Here is an 8,479-nt window from a genome sequence, read left to right as displayed (position 1 = left end):
GCAAACATCAGGTGACTGCTGAACATGATAATGGGCCCACTCAGGGAGAGATCACGTGAGGTGATCATCTATCTCCCTGGACGCAGAAAAGACCTTCAACAGAGTCGAATGGAAGTACCTCATCGGGGTATTAGAGCGGTTTCGACTAGGGACAGGGTTCACCTGTCGGGTTCACCTGGGCAGCACAGTAGCACTTTTACTTCACAGCGCCAGGGTCCCGGGTTCGATTCCCGGCTTGGGTCACTGTCTGTGCGGAGTCTGCACGTTCTCCCCGTGTCTGCGTGGATTTCCTCCGGGTGCTCCGCTTTCTTCCCACAAGTCCCAAAAGATGTGCTGTTAGGTGAATTGGACATTTTGAATTCCCCTTCAGTGTACCCGAAGAGGTGCTGGAGTGTGGCGACTCGGGGCTTTTCATAGTAACTTCATTACAGTGTTAATGAGAGCCTACCTGTGACACTAATAAAGATTACTATAATTATTATAAAGATTATTATTATTACCTCATGGGTGAAACTCCCGTACAACACCCCAATGGTAAATGTTCGGCCTAATACCACCAGCTCTGAATACTTCCAGCTACACAGAGGCACAAGGCAGGGATGCCCGCTGTCCCCGCTCCTATCCGCCCGAGCAATCGAGCCGCTGGCAATCACCCTCAGAGCGACGAGAAGCTGGAAGGGATTGCGAAGAGGAGGCAGAGGGCACAGAGTCTCACTCTATGCGGATGATCTGCTCCTCTACATCTCGGACCCGCAAAGCTGCAAAGAAGGAATCATGAAGCTCCTGAGAGAGTCCGGAGCTATCTCAGGCTACAAACTCAACCTGAGCAAGAGTGAAGCATTCCCTTTGAACCCGAGCGGGGGAGGGGCAGAGCTGGCGGGTCTACCATTCAAACTAGCACGAAACAAATCCCGCTACCTGGGGACCCAGATTGCCCAGGACTGGACACGGATCCACAAGTGGAACCTGACCAGTCTGGCGGAGGAAGTAAAAAAGGGCCTACAGAGATTGGATACACTCCCGCTCTCCCTGGTGGGGAGGGTACAGACGATCAAGATGAATGTACTACCCAGGTTCCTCTTCTTGTTCAGATCCAGACCGATCTACATCCCCAAGGCCTTTTTCAACTTGATAGACAAGACGATCATGGGGTTTGTTTGTGTGTGTGTGTGTGTGTGTGTGTGTTGGGGAAGGGGGGGGGTAGGGGAGGGAGGGGGGGAGGGAGAGGGGGGCCTGGCTCTCCTCAACCTACAGTAGTACCATCGGGCAGGCATGCAGAAGGAGTGAGGGGATGGGTGAAGGAGCCAGGCATGGAATGGGTGTGGATGGAGGAGACCTCACGTAAAGGAACGACGGTCTGGGTCATCGCCATGGCAGTGCTCCCATCCCCACCAGCAGACACTCAACAAGCACAGTGCTGGTAGCTACCGTGAGAACCTGGAACCAGATGAGGCAGCACTTCGGTCTGACCACCTGCGTCACCCATCGGTTCACACCAGCCATGTTTGACGCCACTTTTAAAAGGTGGAGACAGGACAGGGGGACACTGACGGTTAGGGACTTTTACACTGAGCACAGGCTAGCGACCCTAAAGGAACTGACGGAGAGACTGGAGCTACCTGATGGGATTGAACTCCGACACCCATTGGAATCCAACACCGACAGGTCAAAAACTTTCTCCACAAGGAGATGACAGCTAACCCATGGACACGGAGAAACACAATGCTAGAGGAGCTACTGGATGCAGACAGTCTGGAGAAGGGAAACTGCGGAGACCTGTACAGGGACTATTAGAAAGACATGCTCCCCACTGGCCGAAACACGGGAAAAATAGGAAGAAGAGCTTTTGGGGGGGGGGGGGGGGGGGGGGGGGGGGGGGGGGGGGGATGGGGTGGTGACTCTGGAGCGAAGCACTGAGCAGGGCCAACTCCACCTTCTCATGCAGCTGAAAGTGGTGCACAGAGCGCACCTGGCCAGAACCTGAATGAACAGGTTCTTCCCGGAGATGGAGGATAAATGTGAACCTTGCCAGAGGGGCCCGGCCAACCCACGCCCACCTTTTCTGGGCCTGCCCTAGACTTGTCGGGTTTTGGACAGCCTTCTTCGAAACAATGCCCAAAGTGGTGGGACTGAGGGTGGAGCCGTACCCAAGAGTGGCGGTCTTCGGGGTATTGGACCAGTCAAAACTATTCATGGGGAAGGGGACTGCCGCCCTTGCCTTTGCTTCCCTAATCATCCGCCCGAGAATCCTGCTTAGCTGGCGATCAGCAGCACCACCCACAGCTGCAGACTGGCTGGTAGACCTGTTGGAAGTTCTCCACCTGGAGAAGATCAAGTTCACCATCTGAGGGTCAGAGGACGGCTTCCACAAGGCGTGGAGGCCACTCACCAAGGTGTTCGAGGCCAACAGCCAATAGAATGTGGGGAAGGGGGGGTGGTACATAGGAGCCAACGGGACTGCAGGGAACAGACAGGGAAGGTGGAGGGGCGGGGGAGGGGGTGAGGCCAGAGAGAGAGGGGGGAGGAGAGACTGGAAAACAGCCAATTCAGAGACCAGGGGCCAAGAACAAGGCCGCAAGAAACAGAATCGCCAAAGAAACTCCGAACTTAGGATCGGGGAGGGGGAGGAGAAGGGGGTGGGGCCAATCGACGATAGGCGGGGAAGGGAAGGGGGAAATGCCGCACACATGTAAATAGAAGATAACTGTACAATAAGTGACCCAAGAAAGGACCCTGAAGCAACAAATGAGGGGGCGGGTGATCAAGAAGGTGGGTGGGTCGATAGAGGTAAATGACTTGTATGCTGTAACTGACGCATATATCCTTGTTGAATGTACAGTGCATAAAATGTAAAAACTTCAATAAAAACATTTATTTCAAAACCTACATTGTTGGACCAGGCTTTTGGTCGTCAGTCCCGACATCTACTTTTGTGGCTCGGTCTCTATGTTTGTTTGAGTACGCCCGGAAAGTGGTTTGGGGCCTTTTTGTGATGTTAAAGGCACCAAATAAATGAAGTTGTTGTTGTTGTTCCTCTCCTGGGCCGGGCTGTGAATTTCCAACGTTTCCCCTCTGCATTTCTTCCGATCTCCTTCCAGTTTTACTCTTTGTGTGTGACCAGGTTTCTCCTTTTAAAGCTTAATTGTTGCAGCAGACGAATTCTGGCAATCTGCTTCGTCAGTCCGTCTATGTCTGGCTGGGTTAACGGAGAGAGAAACTGTGCACTTGGGAAGCTGGCTACAGGCTTTGGTGAGGGAAATTGCTTCAGACTGACCTAGATACAGTGACATTGGGAGATATATCTGCAGCTTGTAGCGGCCTGGAAACTTATCTGGGTCTGAGTAGTGTATCTTTAAAAGATCTCCACTTGCTGAGTTGGCAAGGGAATCAAAGGTCATCGGGGGGGGGGTAGATGGGAATGTGGAACTCAAAGCAAAAAAGATCTGCCGCAATCTCATTCAATGGCGGAGCAGGCTCGAGGGGCTGAATGGCCTACTTCTGCTTCTCTCTCTTATGTTCGCACCCTCGCAACAGACAACAAGCTTCAAAATCCAATTATTCCTCCGATCTGATCAGTAAGACTAAACAAAGGCAACAAGGCAGTGACTACAATTTACCCCAATGTCTCCTGGGGATTCTTTCACAGAGGTGAGGCCGGCACGTCAGAGATGAAAAATATCGCACACACAATTGCTTTGTTGACCCATTTATTTTATCTGGAGTAGCGCTTTCATCAGGGAGAAATTACATCAAAATCCTTCACTCAATACTGTTCAGGGGACTTCATTTTGCAAATAGATAGACGCAGCAAGGGCCACAAAGGACCACCATCAGGACCACATCTAATTGTTGTAAGTGAACGCAGCGAGCCTATAATACAGTTAGAATGTAATCCCACTGCGGGAAACTATCCAAAATACACATGCAATTATCTAGTGCTCACCATCAACAAGGGATATATGGAAATATGTTGCTTCCAAAAGGAAAACAATCAAGGAATGATGATGAAGGGGGAAATAGGGGCTGGTTTAGCACACTGGGCTAAATCGCTAGCTTTTAAAGCAGACCCAGGCAGGCCAGCAGCACGGTTCGATTCCCGTACCAGCCTCCCCGAACAGGCGCCAATGTGGCGACTAGGGGCTTTCCACAGTAACTTCATTTGAAGCCTACTCGTGGCAATAAGCGATTTTCATTTCATTTCATTTCATATCACTGGGAAACACCAACGGAATACATCACAGTTGTGGAGAAATGGTTTTAGGCTACAATGCTGGATGTGCAATTTTAAAGTATTTACCCTCCAAATTAGCATTCACTAAACTGCCGGTCTCCAGAATAGAAAGTAGGGTGACCGGAGTGTAAATAAATACTGAACACAATCGACACAGAGTTCACAGGGAAATGAGGAGGAAGAAATCGAGGGAGGAATTCAGGGATTTGCTGAGACGGGTTAAAGAGAATATTAGAAATGCAAAAATGACCCAGAAATGAGAACAGCTGAAGATGTTTTTCAAAAGCTTCCAATATTGCAGCAAATCTGTAACAGTTAGAGTTAGAACTGGTAGTATATATTTTAAAAAGCAACAGCAGATTTCAAGACAGTAAAATAATTAAAATGCTAGATAAATAGATTCAAGAATGATTTATTGGAGAGAAATATTCATGTTCTTGATTTCTCGATGCAAGAATGTGGTGACTAGGGGATTTTCACAGTCACTTCATTGCAGTGTTAATGTTAGCCTACTTGTGACAATAAGGATTATTATATTATATTATAACCTGCACATCTTTGGACTGTGGGAGGAAACCGGAGCACCTGGTTTCCTCCCGCCGTGCAGACACGGGGAGAACGTGCAGACTCCACACAGGCAGTCACCCAGGGCCAACTGTGAGGCAGCAGTGCCAACAGGCCACCAGGCTGCCCACAGCACCAATACCTCCAACATGGGTAGGGATAGGAGGCAGGTCCCAAATCCATGCCAGCTAGAATGGCGATTGAGCCCCATGCTGTTGGCACCAATCTAATGGACACGGGCAGTGCCGCCGACTGGGCTGACCTTGCCCGCGTTCGCTTTTCAGTGGTGAGTAACTCACCCGACACTGGGTGAATGTAAGCAGCAGTGGGAAGGGGCCCTTAAAGGGGCATTAATCGCCTACTTAAGGACCTCAAATGGCACAGGGTGGAAAGGTTGACCCACAGGTGCGCAATGGCAGGAAAGTTGGCAGGGTCCCCAAGTGCCACCAACCCACCTGATTAAAACTCCCCCTCCCCCCCCAAAAAAACTGTGATGGGGAAAGGACATTCCATTCCACCACCCCTCCCTTTGTCTACCTTCCTGGGTACTCATTCTTGGTGGAACTAAAATTCAATTCATAAAATCTGTAATTAAAAGCGGGCCTCGGTAACAATGAACATGAAATTGTGGTGAATTGTCAGAAAAAACCCATCTGGTTCACGAAGGTTGTTTCGGGAAGGAAATCTGCCACGCTTACCCGGTCTGACCTAGATGTGACTCCAGACCCACAGCAATGTGGTTGTCCGCTGAAACAGTCGAGCGAGCCACTCAGTTCAAGGGACATTAGGGATGGGCAACAAATGTTTGCCTGACCAGCAATGTCTGCATCCTGTGAAAGAATATTAAACAAATAAAAGATTCCATTATTCTATTTAAAGCTAAGAGCAATGCGTTATCCTAGTGTACCGACCATTGTCCATCTCTGCACCACCAACATGTGTATGGGTGTCAGGAGTGGACCAGTGAGTCCCTCCCAATTAGATGATGGTTGATCTACACCTCAACTCCATTGAATTGACTTTGCCTCATTTTCCATTTGTCTACTTGCACTGACACATGAGGCCGACAGACACATGCTTACATCTGTCTCCATAGCTAACCTATCCTGGATCAAGCAGATTGCTAGCTTGTTATCATAGACATACATAGCTATAGCTTGAGGAGCAACATTCTAATCAAGCATGACTAACCAGGAGACTCTTACGGCCTGCCATAGACATACTGAAAGGAGCAACCTGTCTGGCCAGGTTTAGGGACATACCTTCTGTCGCGCATACAGTCGTCAGCAGTGGGACTCACAGCTACAGCTTCTCACTCAGAAGCAGAGACACAGCCCACTGTGCTGCAAGACCTCTCTTGATGCCATTATTTGTTTGTTATTTGTTATTTACAGCGCAGAAGGAGACCATTCGGCCCATTGTGTATACACCAGCTCCTGAAAGAGCTACCTAGCTAGTTCCATTCCCCAGCCCTATCTCTGTAGCCCTCTAAATTCATCACTTTCAAATATATATCCAGCTCTCCTTTGAAACCTCCGATGGAATCCACCTCCAGGCAGCGCATTCCAAATCCCAACAACTCTCTGAGTAAAAATGTTTCTCCCCCATCTCACTCCGAGCTCTCTTGTTGATCATCTGGAAATTGTGACCCCGAGTCACTGATTTACCAGCTAGTGGAAACGGAATATCCTTCTTTACCCTGTCAAAATTGTTCAGAATTACGAACACCTCAGTAAGGTCCCCTCTTAATCTTCTCTGATCCAGGAGAACAAGCCCAATGTCGCCAATCTTTCCTGGTATCTAAAATTCCTCATTGCTGCTATCATTCTAGTAAATCTCCTCTGCACTCTCTCCAGTGCTTTAACATCCTGCCTGAAATAAGGTTCTCAGAACTGAACACAATACTCCAAATGTGGTCTGACCAGGGATTGGTAGAGGTGCAGCATCACCTCATTGCTTTTATACTCTATGCCTCTATTCATAAACCCAAGGATGCTATAAACCTTCTTAACAACAATTACTCAACAAAAGTATTTTGGTCTTGTAGTGATCTGTATATCTGCTGGCATGTAAAGGGTTAACATCTGTAATATAGTGCTAGACAACCACTAGATGGCAGCACCAGATCTATGTATATAAACTACACTCAGAGGAAATTTCTGCCTCTTCGTATCAGGAGTGTATGAGATATAGCATAGTACAAAGAACAAAGAACAAAGAAAAGTACAGCACAGGAACAGGCCCTTCGGCCCTCCAAGCCTGCGCCGACCATGCTGCCCGTCTAAACTAAAATCTTCTACACTTTCCGGGTCCGTATCCCTCTACTTCCATCCTATTCATGTATTTGTCAAGATGCTCCTTAAATGTCACTATTGTCCCTGCTTCCACCACCTCCTCCGGCAGTGAGTTCCAGGCACCCATTACCCTCTGTGTAAACAACTTGCCTCGTACATCTCCTCTAAACCTTGCCCCTCGTACCTTAAACCTATGCCCCCTAGTAATTGACCCCTTTACTCTGGGAAAAAGTCTCTGACTATCCATCCTGTCTATGACCCTCATAATTCTGTAGACCTCTATCAGATCGCCCCTCAACCTCCGTCGTTCCAGTGAGAACAAACCGAGTTTATTCAACCTCTCCTCATAGCTAATGCCCTCCATACCAGGCAACATCCTGTTAAATCTCTTCTGCACCTTCTCTAAATCCTTCTGGTAGTGTGGTGACTAGAATTGAACACTATACTCCCAAGTGTGGCCTAACTAAGGTTCTATACAGCTGCAACATGACTTGCCAATTTTTATACTCAATGTCCCGGCCAATGAAGACAAGCATGCCGTATGCCTTCTTGACTACCTTCTCCACCTGTGTTGCCCTTTTCAGTGACCTGTGGACCTGTACAAATAGATCTCTCTGACTGTCAATACTCTTGAGGGTTCTACCATTCACTGTATATTCCCTACCTGTATTAGACCTTCCAAAATGCAATACCTCTCATTTCTCCGGAGTAAACCCCATCTGCCATCTCTCCGCCCAAGTCTCCAAATTATCTAAATCCTGCTCTATCCTCTGACAGTCCTCATCAGTATCCGCAATTCCACCAACCTTTGGTCGTCCGCAAACTTACTAATCAGACCAGTTACATTTTCCTCCAAATCATTTATATATACTATGAAAAGTAAAGGTCCCAGCACTGATTCCTGCGGAACACCACTTGTCACAGCCCTCGAATCAGAAAAGCACCCTTCCATTGCTACTCTCTGCCGTCTATGACCTAGCCAGTTCTGTACCCATCTTGTCAGCTCACCTCTGATCCCGTGTGACTTCACCTTTTGTACCAGTCTGCCATGAGGGACCTTGTCAAAGGCTTTACTGAAGTCCATATAGACAACATCCACTGCCCTACCTGCATCAATCATCTTTGTGACCTCCTCGAAAAACTCTATCAAGTTAGTGAGACATGACCCCCCCACCTTCACAAAACCATGCTGCCTCTCACTAATATGTCCATTTGCTTCTAAATGGGAGTAGATCCCGTCTTGAAGAATTCTCTCCAGCAATTTCCCTACCACTGACGTAAGGCTCACCAGCCTGTAGTTCCCTGGATTATCCTTGCTACCCTTCTTAAACAAAGGAACAACATTGGCTATTCTCCAGTCCTCTCGGACTTCACTTGAAAACAGTGAGGA

Source organism: Scyliorhinus canicula, chromosome 4 (assembly GCF_902713615.1).
Source record: "Scyliorhinus canicula chromosome 4, sScyCan1.1, whole genome shotgun sequence".
NCBI classification, from domain to species: Eukaryota; Metazoa; Chordata; class Chondrichthyes; order Carcharhiniformes; family Scyliorhinidae; genus Scyliorhinus; species Scyliorhinus canicula.
The sequence above is the reverse complement of the archived record's forward strand: the minus strand, read 5'-3'. Positions refer to the sequence as shown.